General features: G+C 46.3%; 1 pseudogene across 4 annotated transcripts; it reads right to left on the minus strand.

Moving 5' to 3' along the window:
• Positions 1-881: 881 nt before the first annotated feature.
• Positions 882-11284, minus strand: LOC100304321 (receptor-like protein kinase pseudogene; annotated as a pseudogene). Of its 4 annotated transcripts, none has more exons than NR_156174.1 (3): positions 11187-11284; positions 10839-10971; positions 882-1191 (listed from the first exon to the last, which is right to left on the minus strand). The product of NR_156174.1 is annotated as a receptor-like protein kinase pseudogene, transcript variant 1 (transcript). The 4 variants fall into 4 exon arrangements; NR_156177.1 differs by lacking the exon at positions 882-1191 and adding an exon at positions 5121-5711; NR_156175.1 differs by lacking the exon at positions 882-1191 and adding an exon at positions 5167-5711 and having other exon boundaries at positions 11104-11284.
• Between the last annotated feature and the right edge of the window lie 12354 nt (positions 11285-23638).

Below are 23638 nucleotides of genomic sequence, written 5' to 3' on the forward strand. Positions count from 1 at the left end.
TATCATTTAGCGGGAACCAAAGCCCTGCTCTTAAGAAGCTCTTAAAGATGATAACTTCGTCATCCCTCGTCTCCGGAATTATCTCTCCCCAGCAAATCGAACAAGCTTGCTCTCAGACTCCCCAAAATAGCCCAGTTTTTTCATCATAGTCATGTCATCTTCTGTTACAGTAGATTTGTAATATTTGAGAACAAGTGACCAACATTACTCAAGTTTGATTTTTGGATCACTTGAGAGGGGTTGAGTGCAACCCTTACCGAATGAGGTCACCACAACGTGGAGTAGGTATTGGCCGAACCTCGAGATAAATTGTCATGTCTTTTGTGCATTTCTTTATTGCGATAGTTATCTTCCAAAGAGTTCTCATATTATCACTTGTGTTATTGTCCTAAGTTTAATACATACCTTAAAGGAACAATGAAGTGAAGAGTTCTCTTCTACTCTCTACCTCTATTCATCATAACTTGGTTTTGGATATTACTAACACTTGTTATAAACTAAGTTTGACTTGTTTAGAATTGATTTTCGCAGGATCACCTATTCATCCACCTCTAGGTGCTCTTAAAACTCAAACTCCATAGGTGCCGGATCTAAGGAGGATAAAGGCAAAGGCAACCGTACAGGCGTGATCTAAGGAGGATAAAGGCAAAGACAAACGCTACAGGCGTGGTCAGTAATGTAGTAAGCAACTCTGCCATGCTTTGCCAAGACATTAGAGCATCTCCAACAAGTTCCAAAAACTATTTCTTCCAATACATAAATATTGGGACATCCTTAAAACTTTAAATCCAAAAACAATGATACTACTCCAACAGCGTCTGCCACTGCCACATCATGTGTATCAAGCCACATACATAGACACCATACAGTCATTTTTGTTTCGTAAAGACCAACATGAACTTTTCATTGAACTTAGTGGAGCATCTACTGCAATATCAAAGAACACCATACAATTCTGACCCTCACTTTGATTAAGGCAACTAAACAATGGTTTAAAGTGACAGGATCCGCAATACTTGTTGTAATCACAACTATACAGTCTGCAAGTTTAAACTTCAATTGAAAACAAATATTGTTCTTTTGTAAATGTTAAAACTAATGACGACCTATATCGCTAAATGTCTTGTCCAAAACATGTTGTCGATATTTGCAGTCAGACCATGGATGGCTTCATTCTTTTGGATCAGCAGCCTACAGAATGCACATATTAAAAAGGAAATTACATTAGTAACTGAAATGGGCTGACATCTACAAAGGGAAAACTATATATGTACCGGTGACATGATACTAATTAGTAGCAGCTCTTGGATAACGAGCAAAACTGTGCCTTCACTTGAGAACAGATGCTCTAGGTATGCAGAACTAAGTAAAATGAAATCTGTTTACTAGTTGACGGTGTTAAGGTGTGTCCTCTACGCTAGCCGGTTAACAGTTATTGGGATAGTGTTAACATTAATCGTCTAATCGTGCCCCTGATCAGGGAGCTATTCTAACTATTGGTTGCAGTCTCTAGTTACACGACACCATATCAATAGATTAAGGGGGCCGACGGGTTTAGCCAACGCTAATCACTCGATCACAAAAGTCTAATCGACACTTTACAGAGGTCCTTATCACCTAAGCGCTCAGAGTGACTGGAAGAGATGCGGCTCATGGCTTTGATCCGCGTAGACTCCCCAACGGGATCAGGATCTAAGCTTCCCCTGTAGGTGCCAACTGCCAATAGAGGAGTCACTCCATCGCCGACCAGCGACAAGAACCAGTCTCCTCGCCACATGCAGGGAGGTGGAGGAGGCAGATCTTCGCTGTAAGACGCCGCCGCCATGGCTGCTGCGATGAACAACAATGAAGGTATGTACCTCTGTTCCTCTCAGTATAATAGATCTAGTCGTTATCGAGGAATTGTAGTTACGAATTGGTATTCTGGAGGCTTAGGAATCGATCCTAGGCACTATGAACATTGATCAGAAGCTACAACTACAATATGAATCCTGCTGTGTAAAAGGAAGTTCAAATTGGCTGGTATGAATAAGAACTGAAAACATGGCTGTCATGAATAAGAACTGAACACAATAATGTTTTCATGACTGTAGAAGCTACATGTTTCATTGGTTCGTGCAGGAGCTTTCAAAAAAATGCACATGTTCACCTGAGATTGTTTACACACCAACAGAAATGTAAAGTCAGGAGCTCAGGACAATAAAGCATTACTACTCAATACCTGTTCTGTTGTGCCTGTTGTAGCTTGCGCCTCCATGGCATCACAGGGAGCGGGAGGCCGGCTGGCCGGCTGGGTTTCAGACGACGGGGTGGGTGGGGGTGGGAGGTGTCAGTGGCGCACGACGCCACAGGAAGCGGGAGGCCGTTGGGGGATCACTAGGGGGCTGGCGGTGGCACTGTGAGGCTAGCGACGGCGCGTCGCAGGAGCTGCAGGTTGGTTTCCCATCGCCCGAGACATCGTTTACTCCGGTGCAGACGTGGGGCGCTTGCGGGACGCTCGGCTCTCGTGCCAAATCTCTATTCAATAGTAAGGTGGTAAGGGATAGTTCCGTCACCGTACTGTCTTTCTCATTCTAACTTTCCCGCAAAGTCCATTCTCATTCCTAGCTGTCATTCCGTGTTCTGCCATTTACATTCCTTCTCCCCGTACTGTCTTTCTCATTCCCTCTCCCCGCAAAGCTCATTCTCATTCCAACGTGCATCTCACGCCTAGCTAAAATTAAATTAAAAAACACAAATGTGCCCCTCAAGCAAATATGCTCGTAGCTACCACTACCACATGTGTGTTTATATCAATATCTGTTACAGTAAAAATATCTACTACATCTGTCTTAAAGCCTACCGGCTACCCTTGCACAATGTGTAGTAGTAGATAATTATCAACGAGATTCCTGAATTATATTTTTAGATAGAGGAAGTACTATTTAAAGAAGAGTCTTGCATGCAATTTTTTTGTTTGATGTTTTCAACTTAAATTCTTTTTTTATATGTGTGACATTTATTCTCCGTAATATATTTTTCATGGATCTGACTTGTGAGTCATTTTCATAAACCAACGCCAAAGATAAATCCATGTTTCTTATTTGGAAACCCCGAACAAACACCACTGGCAGGAAGCGCTCGCATTGGCGTCGCTCATCGACGACGAGAAAAGCTTGGTGCCTGTCAGTTCGACCTCTGGAAGTTATACTACGTGACTGCATGCGTCGCTGTGTTCGACAAGCTCCGGCGCAGCCGCCGCTTGGACGCGGTCCAGAGTGGCTGCACCACGCTGTCCATCTTCAAACAGGGGGACCTCATGGTCGTCGCCAAACGTCGGCGACTCTCGGGTTGTTCTGGGCACCGCATCCGACAACGGCGCTGTCACGCCGTCCAGCTCATCATCCACCTGAAGCTCAACCTGCCATGTAAGTCACTACTGACCGGCCATGAATTCTTGTGCGCTGGGACGACGATCGTTGCTGACGTTGTGTGAATGTCCTCGAACAAGATGTATGTAGAGAAGTAGCACATCTGGTGGTGCAAAGGCTAGGTGTACTACCTCGCTGATGAGCCCGGGGTGCACTTCGTTTGGCAGCCTAGCCAAGAGTCATCGATACTCGCCATGTCGTGCATGTTCAATGATTACTATATCAAGGACTATGGCGTCATCTTGGCCAGAGGTGACGCAGAGGATGACCGATAGCAATGACCACTCGCCATCGTCGGGGTAGCTTTTGTGCTGGTCTGCCTTTAATTCTCTTCGCAAACACATGCATTTGTCTTTTTTGTTTAAGCAAGCGTGTATGGTGGTGCGTACCTGATGACTGACAGTGTACGAGGGAACTTCTAACGGTAGATGTGGCACGTGCTCTTTAATAATGAGACCATACAGATCGTGGCATATATCAAAAGTCTGCATGATATTGATGGTTTCAATGTAGTAGTGAAACAACTAAATTAAAATAACAAAATTTATATATGGCCAGGATTACAAATAGATTATGAAACATTTTTTATAACAATATAAGACATATTTTATATATAAGTTATTATGTTATTATATGTTCTCGTTGCAACGTACGAGCACTCACCTAGTCGACGAATGAAGACGCGAAAGGAGAGGCAGCCGCGGGGATTGGGAACGATACTGTAGGCGCAAATATGCGCACGGAAGCGTCCAGTTTACTCATGCAACGTGATTGGAAGCAGGGATAGAGATGTATTGGAGCTCGGTTTTTATTTTTTTTCCTACAACAATTTTTCATTTACACTAATTCAGCTCTAGATTAGTATAAATTGAAATTAAATTTATGTCTCAAAATAATCTGAACCTTTTCATTTTTTTATTCGGTTAAACTCATCATATATTATAAAGGTTTGAGAATTTTTTTAACAGACATCGATTCTATCTATAGCTTATTAAATATGGAATAAATACATAAAGATAATACACAAGTTTATATTAGAATCTATATATCAAAAGAATAATTAGCTTTGAGAGATACATGAATTAAATGATGGATTTAATCTTATCATGAGATTGAGTGTGAGGTATTGATTCACCAATCCAAACCCGAATAAAATTTATGGTGTGATTTTATCCTTTTAACCGAACAAGGGTTTAGTGGGCTCTAGAGGATTATGCACTCCGGGATTCAGAATATTGTTTCCCTGCCTGAGAACACAATCATTCCAATCGATTCATGCAATGAGAAGCCGCAAAGTTAAAATTCATTTGTCTAGGCACACTGGCCGTGTGACCCTACACACCTACCAAAGATCTGTTTGCAAATTCCTATTGTCATCAGATAAAAGAAGTTTGCATTCTCGGAAGTAATAAAAGAACAGAACTGCAGATTTCAGAGTTCGTGAGAGATCAGGGTTTTCAAAACACACCTACCAAAGATCTGTCGTGCAAATTCCTATTGTCAGATCCGGTAAGGCCGAGCGTAGCTCTACTAGTTACCGAAACAGAAGATCTGTCGTGCAAATTCCTAATGTAAATCATTAGGCGCATTATCAGGTCCACAAGGTGTACATGATTGGAAACTACACCTTTCAGGATCAGAAATAGGCACAAAAAAGAATGGAAGTAGACTCACCCTTGATGGGGCCAGCCAATCATGAACAAAAAGATTGCCAGGGATAAAATTGACAGCAACCAGCACTTTCTCATTTAGAGCAAAAGGATACCACAGTCATAAGCTTTAGCAAACACTATGCTGAAAATGTTCTCAGACCTAGCTAGCTAGCTGCTGCCCTGAATGAACTTCTCAAGATCAGATATAATGCAAATAGTTTTTTTAGTACACTATCCCAAGAAGAACAGACACTACTTTTATTTGTTATTATTGATCAGATGGGGTCGCCTCCTCCAGGTCAGATGGGCAGAGTTGCCACCGCCTTCAGCTTTGGCTTGTTCTCTTCCTTGACCTCCAGCAGCAGCATCACCACGGACCTCATTGACGGGCGTTTGGTTGGAAGGTTTGAGACACAGAGCAGCCCGATTTTCAGAACCATGCACATCTCGTCCTTGAACTGCTCGTCGAGGTTCTGGTCAAGCACAGACTCTAGCCCGTACTGCTCAACTTTGGCAGTCACCCACGCCACCAGGTCCATCTCGCCAATCTCTGCTGCCAGCGGCTTCTTTCCGGTAACGAGCTCAAGGATCACCACACCAAAGCTATATATGTCACTCTTTTCAGTGACATGGAGAGTGTAGGCATACTCTGCAACCCATAATAGATCAGTCAGCTCTAACCTGTAGATTCACTATACTAGAGTACTTTTCAAAAACTATGTAGAGCAACTAAAGAAAATACAAAGTAAAAAAAAAACTGAGGCACAACAGCAACATATGTAAACATGCAGAAACTACAGCAACTAACCAGGAGCAATGTATCCACAAGACCCTGCAATCATGGACATGGTAGCCGGGCCATCCCCAATAGTCCTTGCAACACCAAAATCTGCAATCTTGGCACCATACTCCGCGTCGAGCAAGATGTTGTTCGACTTCACATCTCGATGGACGATCACGGGCTTACAGTCATGGTGCAGGTATGAGAGTCCTTCAGCAGCGTTAACAGCAATCTTATACCTCATGGGCCAATCCAAGATGTGGCGTTTCTCACTGTGGAGCACATCCCCCAGGCTACCATTTGCCATGTACTCGTAGACAAGCAACCTGCTGCCGTTGTTTGTGATGCTGCACGCAAGCTTTACAATGTTCCTGTGCCGAACTTTGCTTAGCATGGCAACCTCAGCCTTAAACGAGTCTATGCTTTTGCTCGCCGCACCGCTAGGCCAGAGCTTCTTGACAGCCATGGCCTCACCCTGTGGCCCAACAACCACCTTGTACACCTTGCCTGCGCCACCCTGGCCAATCACGTTGCTCTCATCAAGGTTATTGACAATGGCCCTCTCGCTAAAATCCACCTTGTGGAAGGATGTCAGCACCCAACTAGATTTTCCATCATCCAATTCAGCAGCACTGATCTTGTACATCCTGTACTTGTATCCGAACCAAGCGATGCCAGTGAGTAGGATGATCCCACTGACACCTATGATGGTGACCACCATCTTGATAATCTTGCTCTGTCTGCCATCAGAATTGCCATTGCTACGGCAGAACCCATAGCACAGGCCAGGGTTGCCCAAGAAGCTGTCTCGGTACTCCAAGCCATTGAAGAAACTGGGTATAGGCCCTGAGAGCTTGTTATAGGATATGTTGAAACGAGCCAGTCTGAGATTCCCCAACTGCACGGGCAACTGACCGGAAAGCTCATTGTGTGACAGATCAAGCGTGTTTATCTCGACGATCTCCCCAAGCTCCTCAGGAATGTTCCCACTGAGATGGTTATCTGAAAGGTCCAACTGTGTCAGTTTCTTCAGCCTGCCAAAGTCCTCTGGGATCTCTCCAGATAGAGAATTGTTGCTCAGATCAAGATTGTAGAGTATCGAAAGGTTGACAATCGACCGAGGTATGGGTCCGGTGAAACCATTGTTGGAAGCCTTGAACTCTTGCAGGTTTTCCAAGGTCCCAAGCTCGGCAGGTAGAGTGCCTGTGAACCGGTTGTCCTGTAGAAGCAGCTTGGATAGGCTCTTGGCACCAGAAATGGCAGGATCAACCGACCCTGAGAGCGCATTCTCGCGAATCTCAAGCAGGCCCACGTTGGGCAATCCCCAAAATCTTGGTGGCACTGGGCCAGACAACCTGTTGCTCTGCAGCCGCACCCTCACGAGTGTCCGGCATTCCCCGAGTTCAACCGGAATGGGGCCCTCAAACTCGTTGTCCAGCAACATGAGCTCCTCCAGTTTCCCGGACGCACAAAGCGTCGCCGGAATTGGACCCGACAGCCGGTTGTCCGACGTGTCCAGGAATGAGAGCGGGCAGTTCTTCCCAAGCTCCGCCGGCAGCGGCCCTGAAAGCTGGTTGCCGAAAATCCTCAGGTCAGATAGACTTGGCGTCGTCCCCAACGTCATCGGCAAGTGACCGGACAGATTGTTCTGGTAGACATGCACACTCACAAGCCCCGGCGCCGCGAACATGTCCTCCGGTATCTCCCCGGTGAGCAGGTTCATGGAGATGTCCAGTGAATGGAGCTTCTTGAGGCCTCCCAGCCCCACGGGAATAGCACCCGAGAGCTGGTTCGAGAAGAGCTCGATCTGCTCCAAAGAAGTCAGGTTCCCAATGCTTGGTGGTATCTCACCAGACAAGCTGTTCACCGAAAGGTCCAGATTGACGAGATTCTTCAGCTTCCCGATGGAAGAGGGGATGGTACCGGTGAGGGAGCAGTTGGCGACGAACAGCACGCGGAGGTTGGCCAGGTTGACGAGCATGTCCGCCGGTAATGGCGACGGGGCGAAGGGGTTGTAGGCGAGTTGGAGCTCCCGGAGGCCGGTGAGGTTGGCCAAGAACGCCGGAAACTCGCCTGACAGCGCGTTCTGGACAAGGTTCAGCACGGCAAGGGACCGGAACCCGGCGCCCCACGAGCGCGGGACATGGCCGGAGAAGTTGTTCCCGGCGAGGTTGAGGTGCCTGAGCGCCGGGAGCGCCGCGACGCAGGCCGGCAGCGGGCCCTCGAGTAGGTTCGCGGAGAGGTCGAGGTGCTCCAGGGACCGCAAGGAGCAGAGCGCGGTTGGGAAGGCGCCGGCGAGGGTGAGATTGTACAGGTCGATCCCAGCGACGGCCGCCGCGGGCGCGGAGTTGTTGGCGCACGACACGTGCGCCCAGCGGCATGGCGAGCTACGTCTGTTGGCAGCGTCCCAGCCGGCGAGCGCGCCGGTGGGGTCGCGGAGGGCGGACCGGACGGCGATGAGGTGCTTGGTGTCGGAGGATGCGCCCGCAATGGTCGGGAGGAGGAGCAGAAGCAGCAGCACCAGGAACTCCAGGATGTAGCGGGTGGCATCCATGACTGGAAGTGGTGGGCGAGTGGAGAGAGCGCGCGGGGAGTGTGGGGGAGTTTTTGAGGGTGGGGGTTGCCTTTTTGTCACAGAATTGGAAGGATGAAAATGGCGTGGCATGCCATGCCGAGCATTTGAGGTTTGGTAGGGATAATTTTTTCACAAGTAGTAAATCAGGAGGACAAATTTATTGTTGGGTAATTAATCGCCTTTCATCTGTCTTGGGTCAGTATGTAGCCGTTCGATTTTCCATCTTTGTTGAGTCAATGTAGTTGTTTGTCCAACATCGAAAATGTTATAGTGGACTTATGAAGTGTCCACAAGTGATGTTAGCAATAGGCCAAACAATTGGATACACCATTATTTATTATATTAAACTGTGTTCAACAGTTCCCACTGTCGCTCCCACACGCCAGATATAACGCTACAGTACACGCTCTACGGCTCACTCTAAATCGCACAGGACAAGCGCGCTACAACAACACGTCAGATAAAGCATTGTATTGTGTTGACTTCCTTGTACGACAGTTGTTAGTAGGGAAAAAATGATAACGGATGATAAATAGAGACGGGAAATAATATTTTATGGAGCTAGTGGGGTATAGAGGGTTGATTTAGAGTCAACCGCCATAGAGGATACAAATATAGAGGAGAGAGGTTGCTGCCGTCACGCGTGAGTGAGATATAGAGGGAAGAAAATAGAGTGAACCGTTTTGCACAGTTTTAGGCTATGCGCAGTGACAAGCTCTATCCCTTACACTACCAGGTTAGAGTCCAATATGCAGTAACAAAAATGATGTAGCCATGAACGCGTACAACAACGGTAAAATAAGGGAGGACATTGAAAACCCTATTTACAGGGTGCCAACTACTGAAAACAAGGAGGGCTACCATATGGCAGCGTCACAACTGCCGTGTGCCAAGGGTAGTTGATTGAAAAATAAAATAATATATGGTAGTTGATATATGGTTAAGATATAAAGTAAATATGACTTAGTTGATATATAGTTAAGATATAAAGTAAATATGACTGCGGAGGATTATAATATATAAAGAATTTTGTTAACAAGAATATAATATGTTTTTAGGTAGAAATTTAAATTAGTATGAGTGCTGATAGTGTTAGAGGAGAGAGAGTGTGTGTCTGACAGAGAAGACAGTCTGGTAGGGGAGAGCCAGAAGGCAGTCTGGCAGGGGAGAGCCAGCCGTCCGTCCGTTGGCGTCCAGGAAGTCTCTCTCGCGTCGCGTGGCATTGGCTTCTTCCCGGCTGCAAATGCAAACTGCTGCTTTCCCCGCCGTCAAACAAAAGCGGTTTGTTTGTCAGTGCCCCGGCCTTCCTTCCTGGCGACGGCAACGCTCACGCCGCAGTGCCTGGCGTCCAGCCGCTGGCCCGCTGTACGTGCAACTGAAGCGGCGCTGGCAATCGGTGGGCGCCGCCCGTTTTCGGCTGGCGGCCCGCGCGTGGTCGACCACGGCGCGGCGAGGGCTGGGGACAAAAGCGAGCGGTTGGGCACGGCGCGCGCGTGCATGCTGCGGGCTTCGGCGGGTGACTCTCTGCCGGCTTTTGTGCGGGTGCGGGCGCGGGCGGGCTGATGAGTTGGAGCGTTTCGGTACGTGACGTTGGCGTGGCATTGGCACGGCATCAATCGCCTGGGAGTCCTGCTGGCAGGAAACGTGCGAGGCGAGGACCTCCCGGCCGCCGGTTTTTGGACGGCGGAACGGCGCGCCCCGCGCGAGCCCAGGCGCTAGGGTGTAGCGCGTGAGGATCCGAGCGGCTCGAGGAGCGCGCACCGCCCGGGGAGGTTAGGCCTGGTTCGGGAACGGACGCCGAGAACGAGAAGCTGGCGGGGGGGCGGGGGGTGGGGTGGGGTGGGGTGGGGCGGGCGCGTTTCGGTGCTCCATGCGTGCTCGGCGTGTAAGGGCGGTGCGTGCATGCCTCAGCACGCCATCGGCCAGCCGGACGGAGTGCCAAACAGCAAGCGCCGCCACCGCTACTATGCTTCGGTTCATGTGGTCCCAGCCGTATACGTTTCCACGGGTTTCCAGCAGCGCAGACCATGGTTTTGGAAATACTACGGTTTTAAAATATCATGACATAACCGTTGTATTTTTTTTACACCACTCCTAGCAAGATGTGTTTTAGAAATAAAATATCTCAAACCGTGCTATTTAGTGTACGCATACAAGACTACATGAACAAAAAAACTTTCGATTAGAGTGGAGTTTCAAATACTATAAAAGTACTATGGTATCTACAAAACCAGATATTTAAAACAAAGCTTTTTTACAATATAGCAAAATACCTTTTAGCAAAGATACTACATTATTCTCTAATACCATGGTTTTACCTTAAAACTCAAAAAAAAACTTCGCTTTCAAACACATCCTTATATAATCGAAGAAACAAATCGATATGCACAAGGTCGGGTTAGATTGGTCAAAACATTTACCTCTTGAAGCATTTACGCAGCAAGGAGACCCAATTTATGTCCATATATATAATCGTCCTCCTCCTCCGCGTGGTTTAGTGATTTCGTCGATCTCAAGATCCGTCGGCTCATTCTTCCATAGAGAGGATTTAAACTATAATTTAAAAGCATATAACTTCTTATTATCGACATATTGTAGAGTGAAGGAAATATACAAAAAGATTGCATCATAAATGCATATAGTTGAGATATAAACCACAAAAATGTTGAGGAACTTGATACCAACAATTCATCCATACATGGAGCATATGTCAGGATCGAATCCCACACTCTCTAGATCCAAGCGAGGCTATAAGTTAGGGAACATACTTTAGGAAAGCTTCTCTAAATCTTGAACGCACCACTCCTTTAGTCGACAAGGATGCGATGCGAAAGGTAGCGCGAAGGGGTAGTGGCAAGTGGTCGAAGACGCTAGTGGTGCTCACTACCACGCTATATATCGACAAGGACACGCATCTCACGAGATGTAGGTTTGGTAGTGATGAATGGCCCATGCGCAGTCACGAAAACGTTCACATTTTCTTTATGGTATACAATTAGTCTAAAATATTTTCTTACTTCGCTTATCTTTTTAAAATAACTAGCATATAGCTCGTGCTAACGCTACGATCTTACAGAGGGGAGAGGTTGACGATGACTGTGGCAGCGGCGCGTGTGAGGGGGAGGGGCTATGGGGACACTGCAGAGGGGGAGGGGATGAGGGATGATCCAAATAATATTGTCCATTGGATTTGAGTAAGGGAGATGTGTTATCCAACGATCTGAACCATTGATTTTGATGGGGTGTTAAGTCCGGGTGTAATTTGTTTTGTGGATTTAATGAGGTTATGAGTGTTGGATGATTTGGTTTGGTGGATTTGCAAGGTTTAAACTGGTAGATTAAATAGTGGTATAAATTATATTTATTATTGTCCATGCAAAAGGTAAGAGGTAAAATTTATTAAAATCTTCGGGGCCTAAGAATTGTTACCATAGTACTGTATATTTCAAAGTTGAATGAAATGCTTGTATGATTTCTCAATAAGGAAGAAAGGATATCCTTTCATGAAATGGAGGAATACTAGAACTATATATAGTATATATGTATGGCAAGTTTGGTTTGTTGATCGTCATATGGTGCTCAATGTATATCCACATAAACTTTTTAATAGAATTAGAGAGCAAACTCTAATCTTAATTTGGTACAACTCGAAATTATAACACCCTAGATATTAAGCTTGCAATTTGCACTTACATTTGCATGAGCGTAAACATCATTCGTTCATTCATTCATTCATTCATTCCATAAACATGAGCATCATATGGTGCATTTGTTTGTTAGTATGTGATGGTTTGCTTCTACGTGTGACCTTATATGTTCATGTGTGCTAATACAATGTGTTGTTTGATCACTTTAAGCAACCTAGAATAGCATAGGATAAAAAATGGACTACAATTTTATGTTCATGATCTAGCCTAAGTTTGCTTCTAAGTGTTGGTATGATAGAAAGCATCTTTTTGTTATGCTAGTTTGAAAAATATAAAACATTGGCTTATGTTATAGTATTGATGTTTGACCTTAAATATAATTTGTAGATAAGACTTAATACAACAATTTTTGTTTTTGGATTAAGAAGAAAATCAACTTCTAGCTTAGTCACAATAGTTGTCAAAGTTTGAACTCAGTGCTATTTTTGAACCTTGTATTTTGGTCTAAGTCTTGGTAAACTGAAACTGAATTTTAGTTTCATGAGTTGTACTTTGGAGCTCCTTATCTCCCAAATCAAGACAAGCTAGATCAAAATCCTAAAAGCAATGTTGTTGTGCTCATTTTGCTCTACAATTGTTATTATGAGACCTTGATCTTTTGTCACTTGGTTTGGAAATTAGTGAGGGGAGAAAGGAGCAGTTTTAGTTGGCTCCATGGCCAATTCAAATAGTCATGTGTGTGACCTGGTCGACCAGTGTAGAGCACACGTGTGATAGGATCTAGATTGCTACAGTGGGGTGAATAGAATTATAAGGAAAATGGAACAATGCCCATTGGTAGTTGAGTTTTGGTGTCTGATGATCAACATAACTATTTCAACTAACATTATTTGCTAGTGACTTTAGTTATAATTTAAAGGATGCAGAGTGGACTTGGACAAAGAAAAAGGGGTGATCCAAATGATCAACACCTCAAACAAGACATTAGAAGACATATTGAAGACCTACAACATCATGCAAGAGCCTAAGACATAAGATGGTAGAAACCTAGATGAAGGCACATGAAGAAAATAATTTGCTTAGTAGCATCTGACATGTCCAATAAGGCTCCAGATAAACCACCAGATGCAAGTGGTACTATACCGAAGAAGGGCTACTAAATAGAGTACACTAGACACATAGATGTGCACCAGATGCTACACCAGACAAGGCACTTGTTACGACACTCAATAGGTGCAACATGTTTGAGGACATCCACAAGGCACCAAATGCATCCTGAAAGTCGGCTAGAGGGGGGGTGAATCGGCGAAACCTGAAAATTATATACTTTAAACACGAACTTCACCCGAGGTTAGTGATTAGAAATAAGTAATAACGAAATCGGAGTGCGAAAGAGATTTCTTGTTATGAGTTGCTCAATCAATGTGGATGACTTTGGGTGCTAACTTAAAGATTGTGAGCAAGAGAACTTAGAGAGAGGGGAGAGGAAGAATCAAATCATAGGATAATAATCAACACAAATGAACACAATGATTTGTTTCCCGAGGTTCGGTTTCGAAGAACTTGCTCCCCGTTGAGGAGGCCACGTAGGCCGGGTCTCTTTCAACCCTTTCCCTCTCTCAAACAATCACTTAGACCAGTTGAGTGCTTCTCCTTAATCTCAAGGGTCACTTAGACCCCGCAAGGATCACCACACACTTAGGTGTCTCTTACTAGCTTTATAAGTCACTTGAGAGTATAGAAGGAGATGAAGAAAGCACAATTAGGAACACCAAGCAACAAGAGCAACAAATGAAACACCAGATCACACTCTCTCAAGTCACTAATCAATAATGATCACTAGTCACAATTATGGCATTTGGAGAGGTTTGGAAGCTTTGAATGTGTCTTAGAATGAATTGCTTGCTCTAGTATTGAATGCGAGTGAGTGGAATGCTTGGATGAAATGAATGGAGGTGGTTGGGGTTGTATTTATAGCCACCAACCACTTCCTAGCCGTTGCTTCCTTTCTGCCAACCACGGACGGTTTGCGCCCTGCATATCAACGGCTGAAATCGCAACGGTCAGTAGTAACACCTATATCAATGGCTACAAGTGTATTAAATGTGTCGTCAGATGTCAGATAAAACAATTGCGGATGGTCTGGCGTGCATCCTGGACGGTCCGCGAGGACGCTAAAAATGTATTTTACCGAACCTGTCACCTTCGGGTTTTTATGGGTTTTCAACGAGCGGACGGTCCGCGCTTGAGGCCGGACAGTCTGAGCTTGGTTTCGAACGGTGCTCTCTTCTCCTTCGAACAGTCCATAGTGTAAATGTGTGATTTGCATTGTTCCTGACAGAGGCACACCTTGGTGTCGCGGACGGTCCGCTGGAAGGATCCGAACGGTCCGTGCACAGATGAATTTTCGAAAAAGCTTCTCCTGTCTAGAATAATCTATGGTATTCTGGACAGTCGACTTAGATTTGATATAGATAAACTTATGCACCTAAGAAATAATGAACTAGGCAAACTAGTTAGTCCATAAGATTTTGTGATGGTCGTCAAGCACCAAAATTGTTTATAGGAAATGATTAAGGCCATTTCCCTTTCTATCTCCCCTTTTTGGTGATTGATGCCAACACAAATCAAAGCAAATATAAAGTGTAGAGATGTAGCTAGTTTGCATTTAGATAGATGTGCATAAGTTACTTTGAAGTGAAAGCATTTCTAAGTATATATTAATGTTTTGATATAGTTAAAATTTTGGACCACATTTGCACCACTTAGCTTGTTTTTGCAAATCTTTTGGAAAAGTCTTTTCAAATTCTTTTGCAGTTAGCCAACAATATAAGAATATAATTTCCAAAAGCATTTTCAAGTTTTGAAAGATTTCCCCCTTTTTCAAATGCTTTTCCTTTGAATAAATAAAAGCTCCCCTGAAAAAGTTCTCCCCTTAGATGTCAAGAGGGTTTTCGTAAACGCAATAATTTGGAAAAAAAGTTTTCAGAAAATAGGGTGGTGGTGCGGTCCTTTTGCTTTGGCCTATTAATTCCCCCCCCCCTTTGGCATTAAGTGCCAAAAACGAAGAAATCTAGAGGCCTTTAACAAGAAAGATATGAATGTAAATGCATGAGTAGGGCAAAGGGTATACGATACTAACGAAAACATAGTGGAAGCCTTGACTTTGCCTACAACTCCATTTTCCTTTCAATCTAAGACTAAGTATAGAAATACAATTGGAAGCACATTAGTCTTAGTTTTGGCACAAGAAGAATAAGAACTATGTATTTGTACCAAATGAAAGAGACATGCCATGATCAAAGGTATAAAAAATGAGCAATGTGTGCAGGATTTCAATCAAAGTTCTGAGAACCTAAGACATTTTGTTCATTCTTAAGCTTGCTAAAAGTCTTTTCATCTAAGGGCTTGGTGAAGATATCGGCTAACTGGTTGTGGGTGCTAACATAATTAATTGTGATATCTCTCCATTGTTGGTGATCTCTCAGGAAGTGATACCAGATGTCTATGTGCTTTGTACGGCTGTGTTCAACATGATTGTCCGCCATGAGGATAGCACTCTCATTGTCACATAGGAGAGGGACTTTGCTCAATTTGTAGCCATAGTCCATAAGAGTTTGCCTCATCCAGAGTAATTGTGCACAATAGTGTCCTGCAGCAATATACTCAGCTTCGGCGGTGGATAGAGCTACTGAATTTTGTTTCTTTGAAGCCCAAGACACTAGGGATCTTTCCAGAAACTGACAAGTCCCTGATGTACTCTTTATATCATTCTTACATCCGGCATAATCAGCATCAGAATACCTGATTAGATCAAAGGTAGATCCCTTGGGGTACCATAGCCCAAACCTAAGAGTGTAAACTAAATATCTCATGATTCTTTTCACAACCCTTAGGTGGATTTCCTTAGGGTTGGCTTGGAATCGAGCACACATGCATACCGAAATCATAATATCCGGTCGTGAAGCACATAAATAGAGTAAAGACCCAATCATCGATCGATATACCTTTTGATCTACAGATTTACCTCATGTGTCGAGGTCGAGATGCCCATTTGTTCCCATAGGAGTCTTGATGGGTTTGGCATTCTTCATTTCAAACTTTTTGAGAATGTCTTAAGTGTACTTTGTTTGTCTGATGAAGGTGCCCTCTTGGAGTTGCTTTATTTGGAATCCAAGTAAATACTTCAACTCCCCCATCATGGACATCTCAAATTTCTATATCATTATTCTACTAAACTCGACTATTGATAATATCATCAACATAAATTTGACATATAAACAAGTCTATTGGGGGCCTTCGTCTTCCAAAGGTCCTAAAAACACGACTAACATGTTTTCCAAGTATAATATACTGTTATAGGAACCTTCGGCTTTGAGATGAAGGTGCGCACGGTATGGAAGGAGCGGTCTGAAAGAAGGATGAATCAGTTCCGAAGCTATGGATGAAGAAGCTTCGGCTTAGCGCAAAGATAGTGATGGAGAATGGAACCGACCTAAAGGGGAAAAGATTGCTTAGTCCTTGACATATTACTCCTTAGTCAATAGTAAATGTCAAGTACTTGGATGTAATTTTACCCAGGCTGCGTCATGTGCCTATAAATAGATGAACAGTAACATCGTACTGTTCACGCTGACTTGTAATCACTCACACGTCACTCTTGGATTTTTACCTTCTGTCAAGCCGAAGGTATAAATGTAATTCAATACCATTAATGTTTGTTCATGATCATATAAGGAGAATATAGATAATCTAATGGTTTAATATGATTATTCATGTTCTCTATATGTCTTATATGTTCCTGCTTTTCATTATTACATATTGAGATGATGAAGGTTTGTCCTTCATAACCTTCGTTTGAAGATCATTATATCCTAAGGGAGATAATGCTTCGAAGGACGAAGGACTTTAACCATTAACATTTGTGTTGCCTTGTTCTTAACTCATAGCATTTGAGAACAAGTGACCAACATTGGCGCCCACCTCCGGTGAACTCATTTGACCACCTTCAGCAAGATGTGACCTTTGTCATGTCGCCGAAGAAGTCTTCAGGGCTAGGGGCTGCACTGCAGCCACTGGACGTCAATCAAGACACATTATGCGAAGCTAGGAGCCAAAAAAGGAAGGCTACCAGTCCGACACCTCAGGAGAAGGAGTTGGACCAAGAAATCAGGGACCTCGAAGCCATTAATCAATAGGTCCAGAGGAAAAAGGAAAAGATGCTTCATCTCGCCGATCTTCAGAAGAAGATTGATGAGGCCACTGAAGAAATGCGTCATCTCACCCAAGATGACCAAGACCGATGACCTCAACACAGAGAGCTTCATCAAGACAACTCCTACAACGATGATGAATGGTATGATGATTTCCATCATGGCAATTTTGCTTTTGATGATGCTTCTCCTCTAGCAGCAGAATTGCAGGCTACCCCATGGCCTCCATCATACAAGCCACCCCAGCTCCCTATGTATGATGGGCACTCAGACCCGAAGCAGTTTCTCATGAGCTATGAGGCAACTATATCTTCTTATGGAGGCAACACTGCAGTCATGGTGAAATCCTTCGTCATGGCAGTCAAAATTGTTGCACAAACTTGGTACTCCTCTCTCCGGCCAGGGACAATCATGTCATGGCAGAAGCTTAAAGATATGCTAATCACTAGCTTCCAAGGTTTTCAGACGAAGCCAGTCACTGCTCAGGCTTTGTTCCAGTGCACATAAGACCATGAGGAGTACCTTCAGGCGTATGTCCGAAGGTTCCTGCGTCTGAGAGCACAAGTGCCTACCCGAAGAACTCCGCTGTCCACCTCGCCCATAAAGGAGTGGACACAGATCACAAGAAAGAAGGAGGCAAACGTCCCAACTAAGGGGACGAGACCTCGCCGAGTCATCTTTCCGGCACCTTCGCCCTCAAAGGAGGACGAAAAGAAGCACGCCATCACAGCAGCTCCTTTCTACTCCAACATCCTCTTCATCGGGGGGAGATTTGAGTCGTCTCCCATCTTTGACGACGAGCCAACCGTGCAAGGGGAAGAACCTCCCCAGCGTGAAGCGCGGCAACGAAGGAACAGACGCCGGAATGTTCGGCGACATCACAAGGCTGGGGAGCAGGACCCGGCGTAGCTCGTATCCCATGACGAAGTTTCAGAAGTGGGAGAAACTCCGGACGAGCGAGTACACCGAGAAAGGCAAAATTCTCGTCGCCGTGATTGTCGACAGGCTCAGGACCGAGAGAGGGAGCAATCCGAGCAAGGCACAAGGTTGCACCGAGAGAACCCTCTCTTCGCTCGGAACATGTACACCGACTTCGCTCGTGCAATGAACACACTGAGTGAAGTTGGAGGGGTGCTGGCCTAGATAGGTGATGACCTCCCGCGAACTCCGGACGTGGAAGGCTACTGGCGGCTGCTTACACGAGCAGCAAATCACCTTCTGCCCATCGCTCATCCCCCGAGCGACCTACGCCATGCCATCAACAGCCGACGAGATGCGCGGAGCTCCATCAACGATTCACGTGATCGACAACACGAAAGAGAGATAAGGCGCTAGGAGGAGTATGACTGGGACCACGGCGTCCCGGCTCGAAGTCGCGCTACTCGAGTTGAGTCGGCTGCGGCCTCGACTAGTGGCCTGACCCGGGGACTGTCGAGACGACACGTCACCAGCTCCCCTCCCCAGGATCGACCTCACGAACGCCGACAGGAAGACACATGCGGGGTCTCCGCGCTTACTCCGCGTCTCCGGGCCATCCAGTGGCCCCCAACTTCAAAGTCTCCAACATCAACAAGTACGAGCCCAAACAAGACCCGGGGGGTTGGTTGGCCATCTACACGACCGCCGCTCGGGCCGCTGGGGCGACGAAAGACGTAATGACAGCGTATTTGCCCATCGTCCTAGGGCAAGACACACTACAGTGGCTACGACATCTGCCACGACACTGCATTGACGATTGGAGCAACTTTAGTCGACGGTTCATCGCCAACTTCTAGTCTCTCTCTGACAAGTCGGCGCAGCCATGGGACCTCAAATCAATCAGGCGCCAGGGAAATGAAACACTCCGGTCATACCTCAAGAGGTTTTATACCATGAGGGACTGCATTGCTGAAGTCACCGAGGCAGCGGTGATCGAAGATTTCTACCGGGGATCCAATGACTCGGCCTTCGTTCGAGCCATACTACAGAAAGTGTCCGCCACCTCCAAACAACTGTTTTGAGAGGCAGACCTCTACATCACCGCAGATGGGCGGGCCCTGGGCCTCATCAGAGGTACGAAACCTGCACCACCCGCGCCGCGACATGACACGAACCAGCAACCTGACAGGCGCTGGGAGAAGAGGCCTCATGAGGACGTGCACGCCACCGGACCACCTGTCGCTCGAGCCTGTGGTGCGCCCCACGGAGGTGTACGGACGCTGGACGAAATCCTCGACGCCCAGTGCCCGTACCACAAGGACATGCGCCACACCCTATGGAACTTCACGGATTTCAAGCACTCCGTTGGACACGACCGACCATTCCAGCCTCTACCGCCTCCCCCACCGCGAGGAGGGCCTGGCGAAACCAGGCAGCCTCAGCAACAAGAAGGAGGAGGAGGCAGAGCATTCCCACGCGTTGATAGGGAGGTCAACGTCATCTTCGGAGGACACATAGCACAAGAGAACAGGAGGTAGCAAAAGCTCAACGATCGACAGGTCCTAGCGGCAACCACCAGTGCCCGGGCTCCTTATCGGTGGTCGGAGCACGCAATAACCTTCAGCCGAGCGGATCAATGGCTCAACTTCGACCACCCCGACAAGTACCCACTCCTCGTTGATCCAGCGATCCAAGAGAGCTGGGTGAAGAAAGTACTAGTGGACGGGGAAGTAGCATTAACGTTACCTTCCCCCGGACGCTCCTAGCCTTGGGGGTCGCACTCAAAGACCTCAGCGAGTCAGATACTCCCTTCTTCGGTATCATGCCAACTGAAGGGGAGTACCCACTCGGGCACATCTACATGCCCGTCACCTTCGGGGCTCCGGAGAACTACAGAACCGAGTTCCTAAGGTTCGAGGTGGCACGCTTCGACTGCGAATAAAACGCCATCATCGGCAGGCCGGGACTGGCAAAGTTCATGGCTATTCCATATTACTCGTACATGATATTGAAGATGCCGGGACCTCAAGGAATGATCACTGTGCGCTCTAACTTCCAAGGCGCTGTCAAGTGCTTTCGGGGTGCCATCCAAGCAGCCCTCACTGCTGGGCCCCCGACGGCTCCCCTCACGCAGGAAAACAATAGGTCGAAGGAGCAGGGTCTCACAATACCCACTAATGAAGCTCAAGTCGTGACTTCTATACGTCCGACTGAAGAGACTAAGAGGATCAATCTGGGATTCGCTGATGAGCGCAAGACCGCCATCATCAGTTTCAGCCTTGATGACAAATAGGAAAGCACGCTTGTCCGGTTCCTGCAAGATAACCGAGACGTATTCGCATGGCAACCTACCGATATACCGGGAGTCCCGAGAGAACTGGCCGAGCAAAAACTGAAGGTCTATCCTCAAGCAAGGCTGATTCGATAGAAGCTGCGTCGTTTCATGCCTGACAAAAGAGAAGCTATTCACGCTGAGTTAGCCCGCTTAGTGTCTGCAGGGTTCATTAGGGAGGTACTGCACCCTGAGTGGCTAGCAAATCCTGTTCTTGTACTCAAAAAGAATAAAGTGGATTGGCGCATGTGTGTCGACTATACTGATCTCAACAAGCATTGTCCAAAGGATCCCTTCGGGCTCCCTAGAATAGATCAGGTAGTTGACTCGACTGCTAGCTGTTCTATGCTCTCCTTCCTAGACTGCTATTCTGAATATCATCAGATCAGTATGGCAAAAGAAGATGAGGAGAAGATTGCTTTCATTACCCCGTTTAGAGCTTTCTGCTATACCTCCATGTCATTCGGTCTCAAGAACACTGGAGCGACTTACCAGAGAGCCATCCAGACATGCTTAGCTGATCACTGGGGCAACCAGATGGAAGCCTACGTCGATGATGTGGTTATCAAGACAGAAAACTCAGAAAACTTCATCGAAGATTTGTAGTCAGTCTTCAACAGCCTGAGGAGCTACGAGTGGAAGCTGAACCTAGAAAAGTGTGTCTTCGGAGTACCGGCAGGGAAGCTACTCGGATTCATTGTGAGCCACCAAGGAATTGAAGTAAATCCAGAAAAGATCGAGACCATCATGAGAATGGAAACATCGCGTTTGCATAAAAAGGTGCAAAGGCTTACTGGATGCATGGCAGCCCTGAGTAGGTTCATATCAAGGCTAGGAGAGAAAGGGATGCCATTTTACAAATTGCTCAAGAAGGTGGACAAGTTTCAGTGGACCACAGAGGCACATGAAGCTCTAGAGGCACTGAAGAAGTTCTTGACCACACCACCAATACTCAAGCCACCGCACCGAGCTATGCCTGGTCAGCCGGCAGAAGATTTTCTCCTTTACATCTCCTGCACGACTCACGTGGTAAGCACCGCGTTAGTAGTCGAGCGGGCAGAGGAAAGACATGCATACCCGGTGCAGCATCCAGTTTACTTCATCAGCGAAGTCCTCAGGCCCTCAAAGATAAGGTATCCTCAAGTCCAGAAGCTGCTGTACGCAGTACTTCTAACCGCTCGCAAGCTCTGACACTACTTTGACGACCACAAAGTCATAGTAGTCACAGGATTTCCGATAGGGGACATTCTCCACAACAAAAAAAGCTATTGGAAGGATAGCCAAATGGGCATGCGAGCTGGGAGCTCATGACATAGAGTTCTGGCCCCGCACGACAATAAAGACTCAGGCGCTGGTTGATTTCATATCAGAATGGACCGAGCACCAGGTCCTAGATTGCCCAGAAGTTACTAAGGTGTGGAGAATGTACTTTGATGGCTCACTAAAGCTACAAGGACCAGGTGCTAGGATTCTCTTTATTGCCCCTAAAGGCGAACAACTCAAGTATGCACTCCAGCTACTGTTTCTGGCATCAATTAATCCGGTAAAGTATGAGGCACTGGTCCACGGGCTGAGCATTACAATATCACTCGGCATCAAGAAGCTGATGGTATATGGTGACTCGTTGGTGGTCATAAGCCAGATAAACAAGGATTGGGACTGCTCGACCGATTCAATGGGCAAGTACTGCGCAGCTGTGTGAAAACTAGAAGACAAGTTCAAGGGATTAGAGTTCCATCACGTGGAAAGAGATCACAATGCAGCAGCAGATGCGTTGTCAAAGCTGGGATCCAGTCGGGCCCAGGCTCCACCTGGAATCTTCGTCCAAGAAATATCACAGCCAAGCATCCTCATGGATCAAGTGGAGCAGTGCAATGCCTTGAGTTAGCCAGAGGCAGACCCCAATGACTGGAGAGAGCCTATCATCAGGTACATAAAGAATGAAGAAGAGATAAATGACAAGGCTACGACAGAATGCATCGCAAGGCAGTCAGCCCACTACACCATCATAGGGGGCTTACTGTATAGAAGAGGTGCAGGAGGAGTCTTCATGAAATGCATTCACTCGACAACTGGGAGACAATTGTTAGATGAAATCCATGTCGGGCAGTGTGGGGTACATGCTGCATCAAGGACTCTGGTCAAGAAGGCTTTCAGATCCGGTTTCTACTGGCCAACTGCGAAGAGCGATGCTGCAGAGTTAGTCCAGAAGTGCGAAGCATGCCAATTCCTATCGAAGCAACAACACATGCCCGCACAGTAGCTGCAGACCATTCCTTTAACATGGTCGTTTGCATGCTAGGGGATGGACATGATTTGACCTTTCAAGAAGGCTCAGGGAGGCTATACTCATATACTGGTTGCCATTGACAAATTCACAAAATGGATAGAGTACAAGCCAATTGCCTCTTTGACCTCAGCCAAAGTAGTGGAGTTTATCCAGGATATAATATTCAGGTTCGGGATACCGAATAGCATCATCACTGACCTGGGATCCGACTTCACCAGCTCTGAGTTCTTCGATTTCTGCGAGCAAAGGAGTATCCAGATTAAGTACGCGTCAGTGGTGCATCCTAGAGCCAATGGTCAGGTGGAAAGAGCCAACGGAATGATACTGGAAGCACTCAGAAAAAAGGTATTCAACAAGAGAGAAAAGCTTGCAGGAAAATAGATCAGAGAACTATCATACGTGGTCTCGAGCCTATGAACTCAACCCAGTCGAGCCCTGCATGGAAATACCCCGTTCTTCATGGTTTACGGGTCGGAAGCAGTGCTGCCTGCCGATCTGATCTTCGGGGCACCTAGGTTGGCTTTCGAAAACATAACTGAGGCAGAAACAACCAGGTTGAAATACATTGATGTGCTGGAGGAAGAACCATTGAACACAGTAATTCAGTCGGCCAGGTACCAGCAGACCTTGAGGCACTATCACGACAAAGTTGTGCGGCACCGATCCTTTGCAGTGGGAGACTTGGTCCTTCGCCGAATTCTAACGGGGGAGGGACGACACAAGCTGTCACCACCATGGGAAGGACCGTTAATCGTATCAGAGGTCACACAGCCAGGATCATATCGACTTACTCAGATAGACGACACAAAAGTGGGGAACT

This window comes from Zea mays, chromosome 7 (genome assembly GCF_902167145.1).
Source record: "Zea mays cultivar B73 chromosome 7, Zm-B73-REFERENCE-NAM-5.0, whole genome shotgun sequence".
Lineage (NCBI taxonomy): Eukaryota > Viridiplantae > Streptophyta > Magnoliopsida > Poales > Poaceae > Zea > Zea mays.